The sequence below is a fragment of the Anser anser genome (genome assembly GCF_964211835.1).
Source record: "Anser anser genome assembly, chromosome: 1".
Taxonomy (NCBI): domain Eukaryota; kingdom Metazoa; phylum Chordata; class Aves; order Anseriformes; family Anatidae; genus Anser; species Anser anser.
Genome location: NC_139720.1, coordinates 51,246,413 through 51,272,787, shown reverse-complemented (window position 1 = coordinate 51,272,787; position 26,375 = coordinate 51,246,413). Strand labels below are relative to the sequence as shown.

The 26,375-nt window shown below is 35.0% G+C and overlaps 1 long non-coding RNA gene across 21 annotated transcripts in view; it reads left to right on the top strand.

Moving 5' to 3' along the window:
• LOC310892401 overlaps nucleotides 1–26,375 on the top strand; it is a 90,087-nt gene that overhangs the window by 44,440 nt on the left and 19,272 nt on the right. For 16 of the 21 annotated variants that reach the window (XR_014578079.1, XR_014578080.1, XR_014578081.1 and 13 more), the window contains 3 exons: nucleotides 4,517–12,677; nucleotides 13,240–13,327; nucleotides 24,820–25,108. This is a non-coding gene — a long non-coding RNA (uncharacterized lncRNA). Of the gene's footprint in view, nucleotides 1–4,516; nucleotides 12,678–13,239; nucleotides 13,371–24,819; nucleotides 25,109–26,375 lie in introns of all 21 variants that reach the window. The other 5 variants (XR_014578087.1, XR_014578088.1, XR_014578089.1 and 2 more) reach the window with 5 other exon arrangements.

The window sequence follows — 26,375 nt, the reverse complement described above, 5'->3', positions numbered from 1 at the left end:
AAGTCAAGTGATTTTGAAAGACAGTTATTTATTGATGAGATACTTTAACAGTTATGATTTCAGAGCACTGTGAACAGAGGTGTTTTCCTCTAACAGTACTTGCAAGTATTTCATATTGTAAAGTAACATTTCAGGCTTTTTAGTTATATAAAGCTCACAGTTCCAAATATTGTAGACTGGTCATCTCTAATATGTCATCTGTGGAGGAGTGCTATTTAATGGAAAATGACCTAGCCTAAATCTTAATATAGATGAGAGCTTCTGTTGGATTATTTTATGTTAAAACAGAAGAGAAAAACTCCTGGGTGGGAAGTTTGCATGTTCTGAATGGTTTTGAGCAATAAAAATACTTAGGATGTGCAATCATGGTGAGTCTGTGTCAGTTTTATGTGTGTGGCAGACCACTGAACATATAGGTCCTCTTCATGCTACCTTGAAGTATCCACATACAGATGCCAGAAGCTTAGTCACATATGAGATGTAACATTCCTTATATCCATGCTGACATCATTTGGCACAGAATTTGAGTTAATGTAAATTCAAGCTTATTGACCCAGCTAGAAATATGGTCTGGAACATGGAATCTTCTTTAATATTGCAAGAATATTTTTTATGGTTAAATCTCACTAATTCTGGTAGTCTACTTTCCCAGGTACCTTCCAGTGAATGCTCAAAGTATACACCATACAGCCAAATCAGCTAAGAAATATCTAGAGTTATCTAGAGTTAAAGTGGATGCTGCCAAATACACACTATTTGGCAGATAGGGATTAGGCTAGGCTAGTTAGGCAGGCCAAGGTACTTAGATCTCGATATCTCTTATCCCTCTGCTGATGCAGGGGATATAATAGCTTTAGTATGTAGCACAGAACTGCCATGCAGAAGTGGCAAGGTAAAATAACTGAATTGATCTGATTTTTAGTATTGATAAAATCCTTGTGTACGGGAGTATTTTTCTTTGTTTGCTAATGTTAATCTGGGAAACAGCCTGGATTTTGGAAAAAAAAAAAAAAAAAGTGAAAAGAAACAAATAAAATTAGCTTTTTAGAAGTGGGTATATTCCAGTTGAAATGTTGCATATTCCATTGTGCTGAAAATTAGTATAAAATCACAACTGCCACAAAAATGTCACCTAATGCTATATGTTCCTCCATTAAATATGACTGTTTCTATTGCACTAAGGACAGCTGTTTTAGAGCTGACAGGAATGCTGTATAGATTTCTGTTTCCTGGAGACTTTGTTTCTGTAGTTAATTAAGATGAGGAAATTCCACATTATAGCATCATCAGAGACGTGTAAGTGCTAGAATTCACCCACTTGATATTGTGTAAAGTAACAAGGCAAATATTCAAGAAATTATTATAGGTGTTAAGTACTTAAGTATAGAACAACTTTTCATTTCTTAATAAAAAGCCATTTGATTAGAACACATCGTGTTGACTTTACTGTAAAGCAAAAGTGTTATGGAATGATGATTTGAGCTAAATAAAATAAAAATAACTTTCACATTAGAAACAAACTGTTTAATTTCTTGCTGCAAAATTCCTAAATATCAGTCAGATTGTGCTAAACTTTTCAGAATGTATTTTCAAGAAAATTATTTATTTATTTATTAAGAATAATTGGCACATAATACTAAAATACGTTGGTCTTAGCACTTCAGAATTATATGTTTTGGCAACAATTTAGTTGATAAGTTGTAGTAACATATCCTTCCTGGAGGAAAGGAAAACCATCAGAACATCATTCCAACAAAAAATAATTTTTTCAGCTTCAGTGGAACACTGTTTCTGATGAAATGACTATTTAGTGTTAACTAGTTTAAGTATGAAATTATAATGTAAATTCTGATTTAAATGGAAAAGATACAGTATTGTAATTAAGGCTCACAATAGTGTTGTGGTTACGTGTGAAAGAAAAAAAAGAAAGGGGGGCTTATTCAGCACCAAAGATAAATTATTGTAAATCCATAGTAGGTGTATGTCAAAAATGAATTAAAAGTAAACCACAGAAGATTTTCCATTATTTCTAAAGCTCATGACAGTGCAAATTGTATTGCTGACTGATGGATTCAGGAATTAGTCTGTGGAAAAGGAATGTTAACTAAACTGTTTGTAACTGAGTCTTCAATATGAGTATTCAATATCCATATGAATTCCAAATACACAGAGCACTGGGGAGAGAATAATTTGTCTCACAAAATTCTTTCTTTCATTTTGTTGTGCCTCCATCTTTTTTCTCTCAATTCCTGTCATTGGATAAATCAGAGAAATAAAAAATGTCAGTGACTTTGTAAAGACTTCAAGACAGTAATACTTTTTTTTTTTTCAATATGAAGAGTTAAGAAAATATTTATACAACATATGCTAACAGAATAAACAAATCCAATTATAAGCCAGCAACTTGCTTGCTTTTTCAGATGTTTGTATAATCAATGGTCATGATGCTCATTCAGAAATTGAGAAAAATGGTTTGAATCTAATAAAAGATCATATAATACTGCTCTGCCAAAATAATCACATAGAAGAGATGGCAGAATAGCTAGTCTGTAGCATAACACTATGTTTGATTCTGTAAATGCATCAGCTAAAGGGATATTCTTAAAGGAATCATCAGAAGTGACTGTCCCCATTTAGAATGTGAACGTCTGAAATATTCCAGTGTGAACACTTCATTGCAACTCAGTGAGATCCCTAGCAGAAATTTCTAAAGAGACTTATCGTCTGCAAATAAAAGGCAAGAAAAAAAACATTGTTCTCGTGAAATACTGTGGGAAAAAAATAAATAAATAAATAAATGGTTCTATAAAAGGTTCTATTATGTGGGCCAGTAGTTTACCAACTCTGTGAATTGACCTAGATGGTATGAAGAGGGGTGCTTTCATAAACTAGTGAGTAATCAAGCACTTTAACATCTTTACTTTGAAAGATGGGCTTCTGACCCCAGTACATATTATACCAGATCTCATTACAGTGCAGTTGCTGAGTTGAAAATGTTTTTTATAAAACCATTTAAACACCCAATTACTAGAAAACATTCTGTGCTCATGAACCAGATGGGGTATACAGAAACAATTGAGTGGACATGTCTTGAACCTATTAAATAAATTCAAAATATTAAGTAAGAGCAAATTAGAAATTAAAGTTGTGAAACTGTGTGAAATTATGTTGAGATGAAAATAGAAATCTCCATCCTCAGCTTACTAAATCTACAAAACTGCAGCCTACTTTGTGGCCTGAATAGATACAATCACCAGCTACGTGAAATAAATTGCCTTTAAATCTGCTTCCTTAATAGTAAGCTTTCTTTACGCATAATTTGACTTTCTGGTGCATCTGGTAAAAAAGAGCATTGTCTTAGTGATGAAGTAAGGAAAAAAAATCCTACTGTTCATATTTGGGCCAATTGCAGAACTGTCCCTGACTTTTGGTTGCTTAATGTTTTTTGAAACAGTCAATACTAAAGGGATTATGGCAATATGATAAAGTGTAAATAAAAAAAATAAAAAATAATAAAAAAAAAGGTTTATGAAAAAGAATCCAGATTTTGTCTTTTCTCAAAGAAGGCTCCATTTTTTTTTTATCTTGCAAAAATATAAATGCGGTGAACTGAGACCATGTAATGCTCTTGTGATACTTTTATAAAACACTTTTGATTTGGTAGAATTATTTATGGAGACCGGTCTGGCAAAATATTTTGAAAGCAAATGTAGTGCTAATGTGCATGTATACCAGTACTAAGCTTGGGAACGTTTTTTGTTCGTTTCTTTGTTTATCTCTGAGAAAAATACAAGCATAAAAAATTAGGTCTAATAATTTTGCTTGGCTTCAGAAGATTGTTTTGAATATATGTTATATTTCATTGAGTCAGAGGCTGTGATGTCATTATCTGTTAATAATGGAAGAAAACCAGAAAACAGTTGGGTGAGAACACTAAACTATTAGAAAAGATTTTGTTTCATAAGAAAGCCAGCATAACTCTAGAATTATAATAATATTACAAATGCTGATAGTTTGACTTAACAGAATTTAATAATTTAAATAACCTACAAGAACTAGATGCCTAACATGTAAACAAGTTCTGTAAACAATTGCAAATAACCATAAACTATAGAGTATAAGGATATAAATAACAGGCCAAGGGGGTGGTGCATTAACAAATGCTTGACTTTTTGTCACCATAAAATTGTGACATCTTGTTATTTCTGGAGTTGTTCAGTATAACAAAACTAGAAGAACTAATAGGTCCTATCTTATCAAAACAATTTCTGATCACTGACATAATTTCCACAAACAAATTACTTGTTCATCTACTATGGATAGATCTTTCATCTTTTTGTCCTGTTAGTAAATGTAGTAGCGGTTTTCCTAATATTTGCCTACAAAACCTTTGACTCTGAATATAGAACAAATCCCTGTACGCAACATTGGTTTAAAAAGGTGTGAAGAAGGAGGAGTTGCCATTTGCAAGTAGTCACCCCACATTAACCTTCCTTCTATCCCTCTCTCACCTCAGCCATGAAAGCCACCAGCCCTATCCATGGAGAAGGAGAGAGCAGACACGCCCTTCCAGACCTATTGATTACAGCTGATTGATACTTGTAAGATCTCTTCTGAGACATAACACTGTTTTGGTCATCCACAAATATGTTTGGAAGCTGTGAATTGTCTGAATTTTCTGCACTGTAAATGAATACATTCATAAGTATCAATGTACATGACGTATTATCTTCACATTTACTTTTTCCTATGCTGACTTTTGAAAAAAAAAAAAAAAATCTAACAAGGAAGTATCTGACAAAAGTTGCACTGCTAAAATGAAAGAGTTTAGTTTCCCAAGATCTTACACTGAACGCCTACCACATAGACTCATTGGGATCAAAGTACCAGGAGTGAAATCCTTTCTTCTAAAACTTTACATGATTTATTTTTCTAATGCTATGAATGCAAATAAGATCTGAAACACTTGTTGAAATAAGCTCTGATGAAACAGATCTCTGTACAGAAGTAGAAAAGGTGACTGGAGGTAAGCGATATTTTGGAATCGAACAGAATATTCTTTTGTATGACTTTATGACTTTTCAGTTATTCTTAATATTTTTACAGTCTTCTAGAAAGAGTGAATGGTTTTCAGAAAGCATAAGGTAAGTGTAAAAACCCTTTGAAATGTGCCAGAGTTGCTTACACAGACATGAAGCTGTTGATTCTGATGGAGATGGCAACTGATGAGAAAATTAACGCACTGTTTAAAAGTATCTCTGAAAAGTAAAAAGTGGTCAGTTCTTTTGAAAAGGTCTTTACCTTAAGGGAGTATAAGTACTCCAAAAATGCACAGATTCTTTACCATTTTTCAGTAAGTATAAAAATGTCTTAATACTGAAAATAAGTTCAATTCAAAAAAAATGAAACAATAAAACAAACAAAAAAACATTTATTTTGAACCTTTTTCAGAAGTTCAAATTGTCACTGACAGACTGACTTTATTTATTTGTTTTGTTTTAAAGAACAAACTGAACATAGAAAAAAATGCACGTCAGGAGTAGCTGAAACAGAATGTTTTTACTCTTTCATTAATCTTTCCCATTTGAGTAATTATCTAAACTTATGGTAGCTTATTTACTCTCTCCATACGGGTTATCACAGTCTTATGTGTAAAGAAAGGGTAACAGTTGCACTTGGGATTTATGAACATGAAATACAGAATTTCTGAGTTGAAGATATGTTTCCAACTTTATATCAGTAAAGTTCAGGAAGGACAGTGATAAACATGTACTTGAAGAACAGTAAGATCATTACCAGGGCTGGTGGTTTTACTGTGCTGGCCTGCTGAACTCTGAGCGGTGCAGGGGCATGGAGAATGGGGTCTGTGGTCAGTCCCTGATGCTTTGTCTCTGCTGTTCCTTCACAGTCACTCTCTGCCCCTGCTCCACATGGGGTCCCTCTCACGGGATGCCGTCGTTCCTAAACTGATCCTGCATGGGCTTCCCACAGGCAGCAGCTCTTCAAGCACTGCTCCCACACGGCTCCGTACCACGGGGTCCATCCCCCAGGAGCAAACTGCTCCAGCACAGGTCCCCCACGGGCGGCAGCTCCCCCCAGGCCCCCTGCTCCTGCGTGGGCTGCTCTCCACGGGCTGCAGCTCCGGCCTGGGGCCTGTTCCTGCGGGGGCTCTCCATGGGCCGCAGCCTCCTCCAGGCCACATCCACCTGCTCCACCGGGGGCTCCTCCACGAGCTGCAGCGTGGAGATCTGCTCCGTGTGGGACCCATGGGCTGCAGGGGAACAGCCAGCTCCACCAGGGGCCTCTCCACAGGCCATAGGGGAACTTCTACTCCAGCACCTGGAGCACCTCCTGCCCTCCTTCTGCACTGACCTTTGTGTCTGTGGGGCTGTTTCTCACTCTCCCAGCTGCTGTTGCACAGCAGTTATTCCTTTTCTTAAATATTCTCTCACAGAGGCTCAAACAACGTGACTCAGTGGCTTGGCTCTGGCCAGCAGCAGGGCAGTTTTGGAGTCAGCTGGATCTGGCTCTTATCTGACATAGGGCAGCTGCTGGGCTCTGCTCACAGAGGCAGAGTACCTGCAGCCCCCTGTTACCAAAACCTTGCCCCGTAAACCAAATATACTCTGATAATTAAATTAAATGTTCTAGTGTTCTACTTAGTTTAATAGAACATTCTATTAAAAGTTAATATTAAGTTTAGAATTTATATATTTCTCATAACATAAATCTTAACATGTGGTACTCATCTTTTAAGTTAAAAGGGCCAGAGCCTCAGATGATGCAAATTGGCATGCCTTCACTTTCAATTGCTCCAGCCACTGCCATGTGAAAAGTTTCTCTATATCTTGCAGCTCACATTTTTATATCAACGGAATTTTAGACAGTCTAACTGTCTTTGCCAGCATCACAGTTTCCTTCTTTCTTACTTAAAGAATTTAGTCAGAGCTTCTCTGATGCTGTTCCTGGTAAAACAATCTCCTAGCATATAATTCAAAATCCACTAAATTAATGCAAAACTGCTTATTAATAGAAAGTGACTTTGAATCATGATGTCCATTGAAACATGCTGAGGTAAAACACAACACCTTACAAGAATTAATATATGTTTTCCTTTTTCCTATGACTTTATTTATTTATTTATTTGTTAAAAAATTGCCCCTGGGTTGGGGCAATCCCAGACGTGAGCACAGACTGGGAGAAGAACTCATTGAGTTCCTGCAGAGAGAGACTTGGGGGTTCTGATGAATGAAACAACTGACATGAGCTGGCAGTGTGCACTTGAAGGCCAACTGCATCCTGGGCTACATCAAGAGAGGAGGGGCCAGCATGTCAAGGGAGGTGATTGTCCCCCTCTGCTCTGCCCTTGTGAGGCCCCACTTGGAGTACTGCGTCCAGGTCTGGGGTCCCCAGCACAAGAAAGAGGTTGATCTGTTAGAGCAGGTCCAGAGGAGGGCCACAAAGGTGATCAAGGGGCACCTCTCCTATGAAGAAAGGCTGAAAGAGCTGGGGCTGTTCATCATACAGAAGAGAAGGCTCCAGGGTGATCCTTATTGCAGCTTTTCAATACTTAAAGGTGGCTTATAAAAAAGATGGAGAGTAACTATTTGCTCAATCACTTATTGACAGGACGAGGGGGAATAGGTCTAAACTAAATGAGGGGAGATTTAGATTAGAGATTAGGGGGAAATTCTTCACTCAGAGGGTGATGAGGCTCTGGAATAGGTTGCCCAGAGATGTTGTGGATGTTCCATCCCTGGAGGTGTTCAAGGCCAGGTTAGATGAGGCCCTGAGCAAACTGATCTAGTGGGTGACATCCCTGCCTGTAGCAGGGGGGCTGGAACTAGATGATCTTTGAAGTCCCTTCCAACCCAAGCTGTTCTGTGATTCTATGATATCTAAATAGCTCGCAACCCCAGATAAAGGCAATCAAAGTTTATGCTGTGAACAGAATTGAACACAATCCCTTCAAAGTCCAGTTTAGCACACTAAAAGCAAAAAAAAACCTTCCTCTGTTACCTGCTTTGAAGAAATCTCATTAAGATCTGAATGATATTTACCTTATGCTTTTGTTTTATGTGTTAGGAAGAACAATTCTGATTGAGCAACGATGTTAATAGAAATCATATGCAAACTAAAAGGAACTTTTAAGGAGCAAGCTCAAAATCTAAGTGTTTGGGGCAAATTGCAAGCAATTAGGAACTGAAACTCAGTGCATGGATATAGGTCTGGATCAACCTCATTGAAAACAATTAACAGAATGTGAAATCTGTCATCTGTTATGTTCTGCTATGTATTGTCATCACTTAATTGTCCTAAAGTTGCCAAATAACCTACTGAGAGATCTTTAAAACAACTTAAAAAACTAATGTTATAGTATTGGTAAACTTTTAACCTGTATTACAAGTGACAGGTTTTTGTTTGTTTGTTTGTTTTTCAGGAGATGAGAGATTCACAGATGGAAGTACCAACAACCTCTGATATGAAGTACTGGAAACCAGTTACAACGTATTTCTGAGGGAGCCCAATAAAAAATAATAATAATAATAATATAACTAACTGGAGAAAACATGCTAGCTTGAACCTAATTTAGGAGTAAATAATAAAGAAATACATAAATAAAATAGATAATAAGATAGTTACCAAAACCAATATTAAGATCTAGAGAAGAATGGTTTTCAGCAGAGATCAAGAGATCTCTCATGTACAAGCAAATACATTCTGTCTGTCTCTAATATAGGCAAAGGAAAAAAGAAGTTATAGAAAAGACAAAAATTACTGACAGCTTGCATCTAAGTAATATAGGTAGAAATAAAGAACCTTAGAACAAGAAAAACATCACTGGTAGTTCATTTTGAGAGTGACTTGTTTACCTCAGCATTTCATTATCTCTAAGTATTCTTTTCTTTAGAAAACAACTGTGTGCGTCTTTTAACATCCATGCATTTACAGATAGCACATTCATGTAATACTGGAACAGGTTATTTTTCTCACCCTATATACTGTATATCCTTATCATATATACTGCATATTTGCATTATAAATAAACCTTGACTATAAGCCAACATACAAACTAATGCTGGTTTTCAAAATAATTAGTTATTCCATGTTGTGAGGACATAGATAGCATTGTTTTAGGATTGTACTTTAAAAACTGTATTTACTTCCTTGGGAAAAATCACGGGATAAAGCTTTGGCCACAGCTCAGATTTTTTTTTTAACTTCATTTTCTGTCTGTGAGACATTAAGGATTCCCCACCTCTATATTCTGGCTCCAAAACAAGTTTAATGGACCAAAAAGAACCAAGAAGGAAAAATTAAATAAAACAAACAAACAAACAAACAAACAAACAAATATCCAGCCCTTAAAGACCAGGACAAATAATGGAGGAGATCGTGAAGGGCATGTCTGGGAAAATGGTATCCAAGTTAATTACATATATTTAAAAAGGAATTTTTCCATCCTGTTCTGGATGATCTTGCCTCTTGCCTTGATCTGGATGATCTTGCCTCCTTATTTACACTGTTTTAATAACCTGACATAACGTATCTGAAGAAAACAGATTTACCTTATAACACTATTTGTATTGTTCTATTGTTCTAACTATTATTGTTATTACTCTTACTATTTATTACTCTGCATTGAACTCGGTACTTCAACCAACATCTTGGGCTATGTCTTTTATCAACATAATTAATAAAGACAATTCTGTCCAAAGTTAGTAAATAAGCAATATTAATCAATCACACTCTTTGCCAAGAATGTTTCAATGGAATGAAATATCATATACTCAGGGAAATTTTATCTATTTCAATTCACCATACTTTTCACTTTATTTATTTTATTTTCAAAAATCTCAGTTAGAGAGTTAGCAATTCTATGTCCTTTACAATTTCTTTCAAATAAGCTTTTGAAAAAATTGTCTTCACAATTTCTTTCACAGAAGCTGAAGATACGTGATCTCAGATGACTGACTTTTTAATGCTACTACCATTTTATTTTTACTTTTAACAGTGATTGCATCCGATTATAACTTCAAAATAGGCATATTTAACTTTTTTGAAGTTCATGGATATTCCGTATTTTCACTTCCCGTTTAATGTCTCCAATTTTGATGGGATTGTTTGTCTGTCTGTAGAAAAGTATATCTTATTCTTTACTTATGAGGCCAATTAAAAGATGACCATTCCAGGGGATTATATATCTTCTCCGGTGACTGTGAACACCTATATTGTATTCATTTGATATATTAAAGTTATTATATCTACAGTATCATTTGAAGTTGGCTATGCCTGCAAGAAGTGCAAACTTTGGAAATGGAAATGAAAACACATGATTAATGATGTACACTGACTTTTTTAATGATGTAAGGAGTATTCTTATTTTGATCTTATGTTTCTCCTTGAAACTAGATTTTTGTGGCAATTGTACTCAGGACATTCTATGGTTCTATAATTCTGTCATGTACGATACTGAGTGGGAACGATGTCATAATTTCTCAGAATTCCTACATACAATGAACATAAATATTCCTTTTGTCCATCCTCTGGCTAATTTTTTCATCATTATTTCAGTAGCTACTCACTTCAAAAATTCTTCTGGTAGTTTATCTACCTAAAGTGTTTTCAAAAAAAAAAAAGCACATCAGCTCTTCCCTTGAAATGCATTGTTCTGTCATTTGACAATGTGCTGAATGCCTGTTAGGTGCAGAATATTTTTGATTGATGGAGAACTCTCCATCTTAGTTGATATCACTCACTTCAAAATATATATTTTTTATATTATGAAAGTTGGTAATAGAAAAACTTTCTTTGTAGGAAGCATGGCTGGAAAACCCAAATTTAACATTATTTCTGTTTTTATGAATCTTAAATTCCACATGGTGTTCAGCCGCCTATTGTTCTGAATTACTACTATTCTTTTCAGTCATTTGTATGGTATTATGCATCCTGGTGTCCTCCCTGTTTCATTATTCACTGATTTCCTGTCTGTGTGTGGTGGGTTAACCTTGGCTAGTTGCCAGATGCCCACCTCTCTCTCAAGTCACTCTCTCTCTCCCTCTCCTCATATGGGCAGGAAGAGAAAATCTGATGAAAAAACTCATAGGTAGATATAAGGACAGGGAGATGGCTCATTTTGATCAATATGATCATGGGCAAAACAGACTCAACTTGGAGAAAAATAATTTAATTTGCAAATTATAGTAATTTAAAACAAAAAATATTATATAATATTATACAATTATTATAAAATTATATAATTATAGAATCAAAAACAAAACTAAAAACACCTACCCACCCTGCTTCCCAGGCTCAACTTCATTTCCAACTTTTCGACCTCCTCCCCCATCCCAAGTACCTCGGGGGAGTGTGTATTCTGATCAGTTAATAACACTTTGTTTCTGCCACTCTCTTCCTCACACTTTTCCTGTGCTCCCACATGGGTCTTTCTCATGGTCTGGAGTTTTTTAAGAATATGTATAAAATATAATGTTTTTAGTGTGCAATACCTCCAATTCAAATCAATAATAACTGTGAAGAAGTAATAAGTACCTAGTAAATTATATGTTATATATATATATATTACATATGCAGTGAGTTTTTAATGTAATTGAAATCACAGCTGGAAGACAGACAACCTAAATTTTGTATCTATTTGCAGGTGATAAAACTGTGGTGCATATTTACCTAAATTCTGTATTATTTCACTTAATGCAATCTGCACTTGAGGGACATTTTTTTTTCTCTTTGACATATTAATATGTCTGCCTTAATGGGGATAAAGATTGGAAGAAATGCTAACATATGTAAAAATGAAGAAGGCTAGAAAAATCTAAGCATTAAATCCTTTTAAAATAGTTTTGTTGGAAGTATCTCACTTTTTCCTCAGCCCAATTAAGTGAGATGAATCATTTATCATCATTGATTGTATCAACAGTGCTTTCAAAATGATGGAATACCAGGACTAAAACAGCTTGTGCAATATGCGTCATCATCTCACTATTCTGTTTGAACATTAAAAAGCATAGGAGAAATAAAGGTTTCTGTTCTCAAGGTCTATACACTTATACGAGGAGAATTAAAGTTTCTATTTTCTTCTACAAGGTCACAGAACTATTTCTTACATATAGAATGTAAGTTGCAAAATAATTTACATAATTTGGAGGATTAAAAATAAGATGATAGGTGAAAATGCTAATACCAGTATAATATTTAAGTATATTTAATATTTAATATTAAAATTATTTATTAATATCTAATATTTTAAACCATGTTTAATGAGCGCAATAGAAAACACTGTGAATTCTGACATGTATTATACTGCCAAGGAGAGTTATTTAAAAAATAACACTACTATTTGCCTGCTTTTCTATATACTTGAACAAGTCACATATAAGACGAAATATTTTGACTGTAAGAAAGTTCTGAGTTGGTTGTGATCACTATTTAGACCCCTCTCTTTTCCAGTGGTGTAAAGAGTCAGTACTGGAGATTGTTACACTAGGCAACCCATTTTTTTCAGTATCAGTGGACTTTGGGTCTCACATGAGAGGATATATTTCTTTGTCTTGATGTCATGTTGAAAAATGTGTTTTCCACTCTTGCAGGTATCATTAAGGGGAGCACTGTGTTTATGGTACCTTTCTGTACTGATTGGACCATCTCTATTGACACAGGTGAGAAAACTCATAATAACCTGTTACATCTTTCAATGATCATGTAGGCACAGCATTTCTAAAAGGATCACGCACATTTTCTAATACACCAATTTTCTATGAAGGTGTAAAAATCCCATCACATTTTGGAAAGCAAACGTAATGCCAGTAAAATTATGTAATTTTCAAAAAAATAAAAAAAATAAAAAAAATAAAATTGTATTTCAGAAAACTCAAACTCAAAAATAAACTTTTTATTAGAGATATTATTTCTGTTGTTAAAAGAAAAGGTTTTGCTTTGTTTTTACTTTTTAAGTAAGACTTGTTCAGAGCATTATTTTGCCATAAAATAGACTGAGAATGTCTTTGATACATTTATTGCATTGTATTTTCTTGGAACACAGCTGCACAGTGTTTCATACCTCTGTGGGAAGCTTCATGTAGTGTCAGTGTTTGAAAGGTTAATGGCATTTACTGCATTACTAATCTATTCTTTAAACCACTGATTAGCATTGAAATTGATTCCCAACTCTTCGTGGTTGAAATGGCATTAATCTAGTCTCTTCTATTAAAAATGTTACAGGTTTCTCATGTTACCAGGTGATAACACTTCATTAGTTCGACGGCTTCCATTGTTCTGTCCTTCATTAGAACACCTATAAATGTGAGCAGTGAGTAAATCCTCAGTATCTTCATTCAGAAAGAAAATTTATAGTAAGTTGTCATTAAGTGCATTTGGAATGTGAAGGGCAAGTATTTTTTGTAACTGTCAGCTACCCAAAAGTATGGATACCAACATTAAGTTCTGGTCACAGAGAGAAATTATTATCGTTCTAAAAATTGTAAATAAAGAAACTGAGATAGATAGGTAAATAGGTAGGTAGGTAGGTAGGTAGATAGATAGATAGATATAATATTCCTTAGCCAGACCGAACAGTCACATCCTTTCATTGAATGGATATAAACCCTGATTCACTTGGAAAAAAAATGGAATGAATTTCTACCAAATATATTAAAGCAAAATATATATATATATATATATACAGAAATCAAATGGAGTAAAAGATCAATTAAAAATAAATTGAAGCTATAGTTAAAAAATCCTGAAATTAAAGATGAGAAAACTCTTATATTTACCCCAAACTCTGCAATTTTCAGACAACAGAAAACTTCATCTGTTGAGACAGGAAAGATGAACAATGAACCACAAAGAAGGAGAAAAAACAGTATATGGTAGAAATATACTGCTTTAACAACAGGTTTTAATCACCTGTTATATCACTAGAATTCTTGTTATATCCATAGATACATTTGGATATATAAAATAAAAAAAATATAAGGCAGTATTTTAACATTTTAGATTCATAATTTCTGGTAGCAGATTTCTGAAATAATCCTGAGAAATGTTGCTTATTGTTATTTGCATGGAAGGAAGATAAATATACAGGCAGAAAGACAGACAGATAAAATTTCTTAGCAGATGGTGGCTTAGATGTCAGAGAAAGTAATGACCTGTTTCTGAATAGCTGAGAAAGAGGTGATATCTCGGGGGGGTTGCTAAGAGAATGAAAATTAAGCAGATGGTTTCCATTCTCACCCACAGTTGAGGTGTTACAGTAGTATTATTTCATCACAATTCTGTAGCTGAAACAGTAATTATTCATTCTTCTGTTTTTTTTTTTTGTTTTGTTTTGTTTTGTTTTGTTTTTATGACTTTGCAAAGAGCAGAATAAAATGAATTCTACCTTGCTGGCCATAGTACTTTCTGCTTTTAATACCTAATACTAAAATTATTAGATATTATTGCTTTCAGATTTGAATATTTTCAGTAAGGATTAAAAATGTATACAGATTTCTTAGATAAAATAATAATAATAATAATAATAATAATAATAATAATAATAATAATAATAAATATTGGACCACATTAGAACTTTGCATATATGTTTTCTGTGATGATGCTTTTGGTAAAATCATTTCCCATTTCCTAGACTAACTCTATTGTGGATTTTTAGCAAATATGAACTACTTAATGCAAGTACTTTTACTGAAATATAGCTCAAAAGATTAGAACAAACATAGGAAAACAGTCTTTTACAGTCATTGATAAAAATTTATCATCTACTTTTGTAGTTGAATCCTAGAAGATCATATTTGCAAAGTTCAGGATAGCATTGGTGTATACTAAGAAATGAAAACCTATAGCAATAGTGCTCAATTCATACTCATCCTGAATTCTCTTTAAGAAACTTTAACTTGTATGACTCATTAGATTCTTTAATACTGCCAATCTAGCAAATTCTTAACATATTCTAGAGTTCTAACAATAGCAACCTAAATTTTAATATAGTCACTTTTGAAGTAATAAGAGATTCAAACTGTTCCAGTAGGAGAAAGATCCATTATGCAACATATTGCAGAACCTTAAAATAGGTATTCTTGCTTTTATTTCAGATATTGGTGGTAGTCAGGGAAATTTGACTGACCAATGTGCCTTATTGCTGGCTCAAGACTAGAGGAAAGAGTTAAAAATAAAGAAGGACTTCTTTTAACCTCTGCAAGCAGATTTCATAATATGGTTATTATGGCAGCTCTGAGCAATAAATGTTAACACTTAATGATTTCTTTAAGCTCCATGAACTAAATCTAAGAAAGGGAATAATGAATCAATGTAGTAGTGATGCAACATCCTATTTTCAAATATCTTGTCCTTGGAACTTTATTGAAAATGCATCTTATCTGGGTAAATGAGCTATGAAATGTCTGGAGTTAAGACAGTTCTGAACAGAATCCAAAAGAGCCCCCATTTTGAACAAGATGCCATAGGATACAGAATATACTATGAAGTTTCTAGAGCTAGACAAAAGGAAATGGGACATATTTTCAACTCTGAATTCTGTTGTGCAATGTGCTTTTTTTATAAACACAGAGTGCTTTTGTGCATCTGGAAACTTAAGTAACTTGTGCCCATTCTTAGATGGACATTTTAGATTTAAGTTGTATTTCTTCCTTTGTTCCTATTTTACTATTCTCCCATTGTCTACAACCCTGTAGAGGTTAAGGTGCTCACAGTAACTCAAGAAACCTAAGCCCAATTCCTTCCACTTCATGGGATTTGAAATTTAAAGACAGAGCTACTCCGTATTAGGGGGGAAACAAAACCAAACAAAACAAAACTAGAGTAAGAAATGACTTAAACTGGGAAGAAGACAATGCAAAACTAAGTGAAGCTCTATTGCAGTGCAGTTACAGCATTCAGTGCATAAAGTGTGACCTTATTTTCTTATACAATTATTGTTATGTAGTTTATGTTGAATATCTGTCTAAGTGCATATATATTTGTTGAAAGAGAAGGGATGCAGGACTTCCACTGTGCTAGAGGTTTTCTAGGACCTACAGATGTGAGTGTGCTCTCTCCCATTGGGTGAAGTTGGCCACTTGTACCAAGAAGAATATGAAACTGTTCCTTCCGTAAATAGCTACAGCCTAAATCTGGAACCCAGTGCCTGCACAATTCTCCAGAAATGAAAAATACCAGTAGCTGGAGGCAAAAATGCATGATTCATCCTCTTACAAGAATAAGCACTAGGCAGGAGAGCCTTTTTCCTTCAGGAATACACACTTGTATTTGTGTAATACTCCTTGTCCTAGAGTATTGTAGTTTTTGGTAGTTCCCACAAGAAGGATGACTCTTGTGAGATAAGGACCTAGAGAGATATGATGGGTTAACCTTGGCTGGCCACCAGGTGCTCATCAAACCATTCTCTCACTCCCCCTCCTCTGCAGGAGGAGGTTACTTCAGAACCCAAGCAATAATGAATGCCCCCACCCCTCCTTTCTCTTAGTTTTTATTACTAAGCATGATATCATATAGTGTGGAATATCCCTGTGGTCAGTTTGGGTCAACTGTCTCAGCTACATCCCCTCTCAGCTTCTTGCTCACTTCCAGTCTTGTGGACCTTGGGGAGGAGAGGGAGCAGAGATACAGCCTTGACACTGTATGAACACAGCTCAGCAATAGCCAAAATATTTGTGCATTATCAACATTGTTCTAGCCATAAATGCAAAGCACAGAACTATATGGACTACTATGAGTAAAGTTAACCCAATCCCAGCCAAACCCACTACAAGGGATACCATTAGCCTCATCTCAATCATTGAGAAGGTGAAGGAACAGCTAGTCCTGAACAGCGTGAAGTACAAGAATCTCTTCATGCCTGACCAACCTGGTAAGCTTCTATAATAAAATGACCGCTCTGATGGATGAGGGGAGAGCAGTGGATATTGTCTATCTGGACTTCAGTAAGTTTTTTCTTTCTCTCTTCCATAAGATCCTCACAGACAAATTGTAGATGTGTGGGCTGGGTCGGCAGACAGTGAGGTGGATCAAAAACTGGTTGAATGGCAAGGTCCTGACGGTGGTGATCAGTGGCACGAATAATGAATGTCCCATGCCCCATCCCTCCTTTCCCTTATCTTTTATTGGAGGAGAGAAACTAGGAGTGAGTGACCCCAGGGGTCAATACTGGATCCACTCCCGTTTAACATCTTCATTTGTGATTTGAATGGTGGAGCCAAGGGTACCCTCAACATGCTTGCTGATGACACAAAACTGGAGGGAGTCACTGATGGACCAGAGAGTTGTACTGCCATCCAAAGAGATCTTTCCCCTCTATTCAGCACTTGTGAGGCTACATTGGGTGTACTGTGTCCAGTTTGGGGCTCCCCAGTACAAAAGACATGGACACACTGGACTTCTGTAGAGCCATGATGATGATGAAGGGACTGGAAAAAAAAATGGATTAGGCACCTCTCCTACAAGGAAAGGCTGAGAGAGATGGGACTGCTGACTCTGAGAAAAGAGAAGGCTTGGGGGGAACCCATCAACTTATACAAATACCTGAAACAAGAATACAATGAGGATGGAGACATTTTCCAATGGTGCCCAGTGACAGAACAAGAGGCAACGGGCACAAACTGGAGCACAGGAGATTCTGTCTGAACATCAGGAAATAGTTTTTTTGTTTTGAGGGTGACTGAGCACTGGCAAAAGTTGCCCAGAGAGGCTATGACATCTCCGTCCTAGTAGATATTCAAAAGCCATCTGAGCATGGTCCTGACCAACATTCTCTAGGTCACCCTGCTTGATCAGGACTAGAGTTGGGCTAGATGACATCCAGAGGTCCCATCCAACTTCAACCATTCTGTTATTTTATGATGGAGGGTGCTTAAATTTAGCACAGTTTCGCAAATATGATCCTCTTGACTGAGTTAGGTTTTAATGGCAGGAGAGGAAATTGAAGAAAGCTTTTCACATTAGTATGCTATACAAAAGGGTGAGAAGCATCCCCACAAATTTGAACAATTTCTGACAGTCAGGTACAGGGCCAGTCAATAGCACTCTGGAAAGACTTCCAAGTTCAGCCCATAAAGAATACCTTAAGCTGTTAAGAACACCCTGATACCCATAAAAATAGATTTGAAATTGTGGACTGTAGCCCTAGCTATAGATTAAGCTACTTGTGGGTAAGTGCAGAAGCAGAATTTTCAGTGCCTAGGAAGGTACTGAAAGAGAGTCACAAAGAGGCAAGAGTGATGCACTTTTCTAAATTAAATATCCCACACAGACAGTCACTCCTTAGTCCTTGGAATAAATAAAAAAGAAAGGAAAGAAAGAACCACTGAGTGTTACACGCCCAATACTGAATGTTCAGTCATAAGAGGAACATTTTGAATTCTGTTATTAGAAGGGGTTAACAACACCTGGCACAAATTTTGATGTTGCAAAAAAGTCTGGTAGATAACAATTTCTGATAAGCATTGACTGTTAAAACAATAGCATAACGTACCAAGTAATTCTTAATGCTGTATGAAGTAACAGCAGTGTTAATACAAGTATCTTTAACAACAACAACAAACCTAAATTGTTTAACCACTTTATTGATCAACAAAATAGTATCTCTGTAATGTAAGAGATGTAACTCCACATTTTTTTCCCAGTAAAATAAATAACCTTACTGTGTACTGGGCAGGGTCAGAGATTGTCAAAGAGTGCAGCTGCTGAGAGAGAAATAAAATAGATTTTCTACCTAAGGACTGTTTCATTATGCCAGACAACACTTTGTATTGATTCTTCTCTATTTATTTCTAATTTTGTTGTCCCTGATTGAGCTGAGCTCTAAATCTTGCGATGGCTTGCATGCTTTTAGGATGCAGCATTGTTGTGTGAAGTGCAAGGTAGCAATGTTCTTATTTTAAGCTCTAATTTAGTCTGATTTACAACAAATTAGTCTTTCTAAACTAGTATTTTAGTACTTAGAGACCATTGGTTTCATGTTTTCTATAATATGGGTAGAAATTTCTGTACTGAGAAGTCAGTGAAGGTTTTTGTTAGCTTCACAAGGGCCTTGGCATTGGCCTAATCATTTTATAAAAGTAATTAGACGCTTTTCATTTTTTATGACAATTAAAAAAAAAAAAAGAGCATAATTTCAGATTTCAGTAGCTTATAGGAAATAGAAAAGGGCCATGTAGCTTTTTATTAGCCTTTTCTTGATATAAAATAAATGCTGAATTACAGTACATTTCATTTATAAAATTACTTTTGCTCACTATTTTTATAGAGCAAAAGTACATTTCCTTACAAGTGATGATTATTCAAGAGCAGGAATGGAAAAACAGGTTCCTGGTCAGGAGAGACACACTGACAGAAGATCCAATTGCATGATAATTCTATGTTTTAAGAAAGTGTCCAGAAAGGAAAAATAGAATACATTACTAAGTGTAAAGGAGCTGTATTGCCATCAATGTCATCAATATTACACAGTACCCTTTCTTGGCAAAATACATCCCTCTTGCTCATGCAATGTATCCAGCTATGTAAATGAAAGAAAATAAATTGTAACCATTTCTTAATGGGCTATGAATTTTCAAAAGGAAAAAAAAAAAAAAGGACGAAAGAAAAACTAAGAAGAGGAAAATTATGTGTAAAAAGTATAATCTCCAATCTAGTAAATTTCATTTATTTTATTGTAGATGATACAGATGATCACTCTGGGATTCAAAGGCTGCTAGATGGTATTTTATGAATCTAGTTGGCATCTTTAAAAATTGCTCTCAAAATGAGAGAAATAAAACCTTCTCAGGGAGGGAGGAGGAGATAGCAGAATGCATTCTCACTTATCTATGTTAATTTTTAACAAATTTTGCAGTGGTGTATTTACACCCCTTCATATATCTGCATAAAGGCTTTTTGTTTTGGGAGATGTATTATAAAGAGAAAAGAAGTACATTTAGATCTTAAAACAAGTTTTAAATAGTTCTTAAATGTAGAATTCATATTTTATCTAATTCGTGCTCCTAAAATTATTTTCTAATCATGTTCTCAATGTCTTCAATCACACAAAGGTCATTCTGGAAGAATGTAGTCTCTTAGTAGATAAAAGTCTACAGAGAAAAGCTTCTTCATCCCTCTGTTGTCATATTTTCATTATGGATGACTTGGTAAATAGCTTTTGCAAATGAGATAAGTAAAATTGTAAAGATGTGTATATATATATATATATTGTTTTGCTTTGTGCCTTTCTTTCATCCTTACATTGGTTAGAAATGTAATTTTATTTTATTTATTTATTTATTTATTTTTACAGTCATGACTTACAAACCAGCAAAACTCTGAAGCATAGATTTGGCATAGATTTGGCTATCCTTTGAGTAGCACACTTAACTGAGCTTGGAAGAAAATCCATTCTAGTATCTGGCTCTTTATATGAAATTGGCTAATGGTCAATTTATCCACTTAGCTGTCCACATTTTACTCTAATGAAAGTTCGGATAGAATGGCAATCCACTTTTGCACACCCATCCCATAGTATGTGGTTGGCCACAGATAAGAAAAGAGCTGTCTGCAGAGTCTGGAAGCTAGCTTGTTTCAGGCTGCCTATCAACACCAATTGTCTTTGAAGAACTGTGGTCAAAGTTTCTCTGAGAAACCCTGTCTCTCACAAGCTGACAATAAGCATGCATATGTGTCTACGATGAGATGTAATAGGCATCAAAAGTGCCATTGTCTCTTTTTGCCTTAAATTCTGCAGAAGAAGGAGAAGGGGAAGGAGAAGGGGAAGGGGAAGGGGAAGGGGAAGGGGAAGGGGAAGGGGAAGGGGAAGGGGAAGGGGAAGGGGAAGGGGAAGGGGAAGGGGAAGGGGAAGGGGAAGGGGAAGGGGAAGGGGAAGGGGAAGGGGAAGGGGAAAAGTTTCTGGTGGAGCAGAAAGAATAAAGTAAAAGTAAAGTAAAAGAAACTCAAGAATTATAGAATATGTCAGCATTTCAAAGCTATGAGTGAGTAGTGCCTAGGATCAGAAGAGATTATCCTGCAATTTTATTTTGGTTTTGCTTAATGGAGGAACTGCAATTCATCTCTTCTACAGAACTAGTGAGATTTGCCCAAACTCCAACCACAGCTTTTTGGAGATATTCTGCACCCTTTAGATGCAAGTAGCTGAAGCTTTGGCTTAGATATTGACTATCAAATTCAGCAATTTCATTAATTATTGATTTCATAAAAGAAAAGAACTATGTGATATTTTAAAAACTAGCTATTTTAGAAATAACTTGTCAGATTATACATTGCAAGGTATCACTTACACAAGGAACAGCAATTTGGTATTGTCAGACACTCAAGAGAAAAGGTGAAGATATAAACATTCCTCTCTATTTATTTTCTACTCTAATCTATGAGTCATTTCTCCTCCTGTACTTCTCTTGCTTACCTTTCCCATTAATGCTTTGACTAGTATATCACTTTCATTTTATACCTTTTTGGCACTAAGAAAAAGGATGCCCATCTTTGCTCTCTTATTTTGAAAACGAAACCATGTTCTGGCATGTTGAGATGAAGGGGGCTGGTGATAGTAAAATATTTTGAAGATATCACAAACTGTTGAGAAAGTTGTGTGATTAGCCTAGTACTGATCTCTTCTTGTGAAATTCATGGCTTATAACAACTATACAGATCTGTGAACCCCTGACTGGACATATGTTCTATAAAACAGTCTAAGATACGGTATTGTACCACCTGTTTTCATGTTACTCTACAGATGTTAATGTCTTTAGGTTACCTTAGGGAGGATGAGGTATGTCAAATGGATTCTAGTTCAGTCTTTGGATTCTGTGAAAGAATGAAAACACATAGATTGAAATCCACATTCTAATGATGTTAATGGGAAATTTGCTATAAATGTTAGTGGAGCAGGTTTTGACACTGGTACAATTCACCCTGTTATACACCACAAGGTACAGTCCTATCATGATTGTTCCACCTTTCTTCTTGCGCAATGATTTTTATTTCATTTTTCATTTCTTCCCAGGTTCATTAAGTGAAATGTTGAATCTTCTAAATCTAAATTTTCCTTTCCTTTTCCTTCCTAATGTCATCTTACTATGAAAACTTATATAATACACAAAAATATGAGGTCTATAGGTCTTTTCCTCTTCTTTCTGAAACATCTTATTTTGACTATTGTTAACAAAAAGCAACTCCACTTTTTTTTTCCTAGCAAAAACAACCAGCTGTTTTAAACCTGTGTTTAGGATATAACACAACTAAGTTTTCAAAAACCGTCAAGCCAGCCTCAATTAGTGTGTAAGTAACAATGAAATCAGTCATAGAATAGGACCAAAATAATTCTGGAGCAGACTACAAGTAATTAGACTCTTTTCCTCAGTAAACTTGATTTATATAAACGATATTTCTTCTTTTTGAAAATCCTTTTTTTTTTTTTTTTTTAAGGAATCTGAGAAAAGCCGGATATATCTAAAGATCTCAAACACCAAAGAGAAATGCCACTTTCTTTTTTTTGTATCCAATACCTAGAATGTACTGTCTCCTAATCTTTTCAGGGTTAGAAACGGAAAGAATTTGTCAAAATCCTCCCTACCAATATGAAGTGAAAAGTGATTTTCACTTTTTCATAAATGAAGTGAAAGTGATTTCTGATCTACTTTTGTGTATATAAATGAGAAATGAGATTTCTGAAACTATACAGTTTCTTAATCTAGGAGAAAAGTAAACACAAAAGTAAAGTTTAAAATTTAAACAAAAATTTACTCAGGCTAATAGTAATGTGTCAACTTTTAAAGAGTGGGAGTGATCAAACAACTGGAACAATTTACTAAAGAATGTAATGATTTCTTTGTTACTTCGAGTCTTAAGAGAAATCAATCATTTGAAAGAACATGCTTATTTTCTGCAGAAAATGTAGCCTTTATTTTTATTTTTTTTTCTTCATGAGAAATTCCCACATATATTTTGCAATAGGTTGAACCAAGTTTTTCCATATAGATCTCTCTGGAATGTAAATTCTTAATAAAGAAAAGAGAAAAGAAAGAAAATAAAAGAATTCAAAGATGCAACATTTGAAAATTCACTGGTCACTTCAGTGTCCATGTAAACCTCACTGAAAAATTAAAAATTGTTAAATTATTTTTAAAATAAATTATTAAAGAAAAAAATATTGGGAATTCTTTTGTACCCCATTTTTAAAGTGCACTTTTGTGTTTGTTAGTTGTTTATTTTTACTGTAAAAATGTTTCCATGCCTTGCATCAGTTACATGCTCAGTAATCAGTTGATCTACACTAGAGTGTAGATCAAACTACAAATGAGATGGATGCTTTTAAAGAATTCACAATGACTGTAGCTGAGTTAAGCATGTAGGAGGCATTAGGAATTGCATAACTTTCTGTAGTCAACAAGGAAAAACTGCAACTCCACTGCCAAACTTTATGTGTGTGTGTTTCATTTTAGGAGTACTTATATAAAACTATTTGATTTATTTTACTATCTCTTGAGTAAAATAAATAAATAAATAAATAAATAAATAATAATAATAATAAATAAAAGATGTGAATTTAAGGACTATTTATAAAAACAAACAAACAAGCAAATTTGAAATTCTGAACTATTTCCTTATTCCATGGTGATAAACCGTCTTTACAATCTACAGATATACTCAATGTTACCTCACAGGTTTTTTTTTTTTTTTTTTTTTTTCTGCTGTAAGTGAAAATATAGCTTTCTTAAATATCTATAATCTGTATATGGAAGCTGTAACTAAATCATAACATCATGAGAAAATGACCACAGAGATTTGTAAATAACCCACAATGGTTTTGTGAAGTGCATAGTAGACTTTAGATTTTTCTTATAACCCCCCCAAATTATTACTGTCTTTAGTCTTCAGCTTATATATACATTAAAAGATAACCACCAACAAAGTTAAATGTATATGTATGTATGTATGCATTGGAAATCTGTGTTGGGAGAGCTGTATATCATTCAAATACTGAAAGCTTTCCTTCCTGTACAGACACTGCAAAGAAAAATAGAAAAATCATTCAATTTCATCCTCAGGGAGTGTTATCTATTTAAGGCTGCCTAATGTGGAAAAAGTCCTGAGTAAGCACAGCAAAATATAGTGGTTTTAATCTCCAAGACACCTTTAAAGCTATATAAAAGGATTATTGCTTTTATGAGCTTCTTTTAATACTGTATCAATATTGATCTTGTCATGCAATTATAAAAGACTCCCCAAACCTTTTTTCCTGGTGGTGGAATAGAATTGTTTCAGAATTACTTATAGGTGTGTGGGTTTTTTTGGTTTGTTTGGTTGGTTGGTTGGTTTTTTTAGTAAGCAAGAATGAAACGTGTTCAGATTTTTCTTTCAGTTTAGCACTTTTCATGTCCTCCAACTATAGTCACAAAGAAAATCTAATTTATTTTCCGTGAGTATAAAGTAAGGGCCAGAGTCAATAAAATTGCCTTCCAACATCTTAGTCACAAACACTGGATAAAAACAGGCAAAAGAATTTGAATGATTATATTTACATTTAATTAACATTTGGCAGCCTAGCAAACTCTCTGGTGGTTAGTACCTGGATAATGCCAGATCTCTATTTCCAGGATAGGAAACTGGTTCATTTGACAGTGGTTTTCTATCTTTAAAAGAAAGTCCAAGACCATGACATACAGCTGAAATAAATACAGTTAAATATGCATCTTCTTTCTTATAATCTGCAGAAAAATACTAAAAGTAGTTATTTTTGTTTTGTGAATATATATATATATTTCTAGGTCTTTCCTTCTTTTCATTCCTATTTTTTTCTAGGTCTTTGCTGAGAAGCTCGGAAATACCACACTGTCAAAGAGAACAATGGGAAGAAATGCCTTCAAAACTCAACTCATTTGGGAGAATATATTTCAGTGCCTCAGGGCCATACACAGCATTCTATGGCGTAGACTAGTACTGGGGCATACCCCTCATAACTCTTGCTTCAGAAAGTCTTCTATGTATATAACACACTCATACATGCATAGATACACAGAGCACAGCAAGAATCTAATAAAAATAACCATTATGATCTGATGTCAAACTGAAATCATGGAAAATTTGCTAGGTAAGTACTAAACAATATTATAATAATAAGTTCTATACAATTAATTGAGATGCTTGATGAACCTGATCTCCTTCTATGACAAAGTGACGTGCTTGGAGGATGAGGGAAAGGTGGATGAGGGAAAAATAAGAAACAGAGTGGCCAGCAGGGCTAGGGAAGTGATTGTCCCCCTTTATTCGGCTTTGGTGAGGCCGCACCTCGAGTACTGTGTTCAGTTTTGGGCCCCTCACTACAAGAAGGACATGGAGGTGCTCGAGAGAGTCCAGAGAAGGGCGACGAAGCTGGTGAGGGGTCTGGAGAACAAGTCTTATGAGGAGCGGCTGAGGGAGCTGGGGTTGTTTAGCCTGGAGAAGAGGAGGCTCAGGGGAGACCTCATCACTCTCTATAGGTACCTTAAAGGAGGCTGTAGCGAGGTGGGGGTTGGTCTATTCTCCCTCGTGCCTGGTGACAGGATGAGCGGGAATGGGCTAAAGTTGCGCCAGGGGAGGTTTAGGTTGGATGTTAGGAAGAACTTCTTTACCGAAAGGGTTGTTAGGCATTGGAATGGACTGCCCAGGGAGGTGGTTGAGTCACCATCCCTGGAGGTCTTTAAAAGACGTTTAGATGTAGAGCTTAGTGATATGGTTTAGTGGAGGACTTGTTAGTGTTAGGTCAGAGGTTGGACTAGATGATCTTGGAGGTCTCTTCCGATCTACATGATTCTGTGATTCTGTGACTCTTTTGAAATAAATACAGCATTATTTTATACTGTCATGTTCTCAAGTGAAAAAAAAATCATATATATATATATTTTTTTTTGTACAGAATAAATTCAGTTTGTTTACTCTTCCCCAGAAAAGTCAAATTTACTTTTTTTCTAATTTTTTACTAAACGCTCATGGGAATTTGGACAAGTTTCATTTGAAAATAAATCTATACATATTTCTTTACAGTACACTTTACCTTCTCCTGTTAATGGAGCAAATACCAAATATACAGTAATTGCGATCATGAATATGACAGACTTCTCAGTTAAATTTTGATTACTTTCACAGAAAAAAAAAAAAAGACTATTTTCTCTTTGCAAACAGTAATTTCCATATGCTTTCGAGGAGAAGCAAATCTTACGTAGTTTACTTAGAATATATTTAGCCCATTCTTTGCTTGCCTTTGGCACATGCTATTAATTCCTATAATAAATGATGAAATGCTCCATCATTCTACTGTATTTTCAAGTATGTACTATATATTTACATATTAAGGTGATTTTCAACATAATTTATCAAGT